We start from the raw sequence: 2,500 nt of genomic DNA, 5'->3' as shown, positions 1-2,500 counted from the left end.
TCAATAAAACACTTTCCTTCCCTAGTCACTAACAAGTGTTAATATCTATCTATATTAGTCTGTTCGTAAGTGAAGTCACCTCATGTATTTTATCTGGCAGAACTCAAGCTACTATGTGCAGTGAAGGAAAACCTCGTACGTTGAAGATACAGAAATATGAATAATTATATTTCACTGATTATTATATTTATTGTATGCAGGTGTTTCATGTACTAAGAGCCTTGTAGTTCAGGTCTTTCGTAGACTTATCAATACCCATAAAGTTCGGAACCGTATTGGAGTCTCGTTCTAGTATCGGAAATTGACCTCCAAAGGGGAGCAACACTCCGACACATCTATCAAATCAGCAAATTCTCCGAATGAAGGCACACAAATCGAAGCTTTCATTGTGAATGTATTGCAAGCAAAAGTGGAGAAAAAAACACTCACGGTGACAAAAATCAGGTTAGAGTATTGAAGGAACATGGAAATACCCACCCAGGCGAAAGGCATTCGAAATTAGACGAAGAGAGAGTTTAGCCGCTTCGGTTTGAAGCCTTTTTGAGACCAGAAGCGCGGAGAATTAAAACGACGCTTGTTCCAAGTTCTTTCGAAGCAAAAGCAGGAAAAAAGAGAATCACATCTACCCGGTTTCGGATAAATTACTGTTTATTGCTAAGGTTCCTTATATTAAATTCTCATGGCATCATGATGTAGGTATGACGTAATATCGTCAGCATTTGTATATCATGCGCTCTTAGGAAATTGTTAATTTTTATTTTTACCACATATGCATATTGTAAGGAACATTACATTGTTGAATAACTAAAACTCATTGGTCGCATTTTTTAAAAGTTGTATAAGCTTTCATAATGTGTTTCATTACGCATGAGGACAAATAATCTTCGATCACTACAGTCAATTGTGATACATTTGGCCATGAAACAATGTTTTGGACCTTAACACATATCTAAAAGAGAGTCATGTGTTCAAAGCAGGAAGACACCTGCAAATACTTTAAACTGGAAAGGGTCGATTAGACAAAATGAAATATTGGAGGCTTAAATATATTAAAGAAGAATGCGATTATGTGTTCCAAACCCTGACCAAAGCATGGCATAAATCATATCGATAGTCTTTATAAAAACTTTCGCACCCTAACCACAGTGGCTTCTTACCGAAAATGCTTGTCATACTTCATGTAATATACCTGTATTTGAAGAGATTTATATTCAGATGCTCGAGTTGAATAAGGACTAGACTGGGTCCCCCTCATATGAATGAAATCATTACATGACTCGGTGGCGCGGTTGGTAGTCTCAGACTGTCAGTACGGCAGTGCCGGCGGTACCTGGTTCGAATCCTGCCCAGGGCTGAAATTATTTCAGTATCGCTGCTCTTCGAGTCGTTACTCCAACTCTCGTGGGCGGGGAGTTGGGTGTGTGTGTGCGTGTAAGGTCATAGCATTACCCATAGATCGGTCATACGAGCTCTGAGCTCTCTTACGGGAGGGAAATAGTTGTCGATCACAAGTCCAACACGTAATTCAAAGACCTAGGGGAATTTGTCATCTTAGCAAAATAAAAATTGAAATAATGTTGTATTGATCGGATTGATCATCGGTTAAGTGCAGAGAGGGCTTAACTACCTGAATAAAGCTTTCTGGTGGCAGCTAACACAATGTTCTTGTACATCTATAAACGTGAGGTATTAGCACCTACGCTACATATTTTTTGTAACAATTTATTAATCTATTAATATTTCATCTGCCGATTTAATACTTATTTGTTTATCTATATTCTAATATATTCATACACTTACGAGTATACAGTTAGTTATTCAGTTGTCTATTTATTTGTTTGTTTACTCATTTATTCATTCATCTATGTCTTCATATATTAATTTATTTGTTTATTTATCTATTTATCTAATTAATTTATTTGCTATTTTTTCTGCTTATATATATATATACATATATATATATATATATATATGTGTACATAAGTATATAAATATGTATATATACATATATATATATACATATATATATATACATATATATATATACATATATATATATACATATACATATACATACATATACATATATATATACATACATATATATACATATATATATATATATATATATATATATATGTGTGTTACCTTTACTGTTTTTCTGTATCAGTGTAGGCGAGAACCCCCTGGAAGCGGCGATGGGGGCGGCGGAGACTTCGGAAACGGTGACATCGGCGACGTAGCAACGTCAACCTGCATTGGCTTGATGTCCGAGTGGGAAGGCTGCCATGAGCTACCTCAGTGGAAGTGATAACCCCGTGGAGGAGACGCTAGTGGTGACATCGTCGTCGGGAGCGGTAACATCGGCGGCGTAGCGACATCGAACTGCGTTGGTCGTGACGTCCGAGCGCGAGGGAGGCCGTGAGCGACGTCAGTGGCGGAGACCACAGCGGCGGTGGCTACGACAGCTGTCTTTCCTGTGTTGGGCTTGAACCAAAGT

Source organism: Oratosquilla oratoria, chromosome 8, assembly GCF_046742065.1.
Source record: "Oratosquilla oratoria isolate Oo_2021 chromosome 8, ASM4674206v1, whole genome shotgun sequence".
Taxonomy (NCBI): domain Eukaryota; kingdom Metazoa; phylum Arthropoda; class Malacostraca; order Stomatopoda; family Squillidae; genus Oratosquilla; species Oratosquilla oratoria.
Note: the sequence above shows the minus strand (reverse complement) of the source record.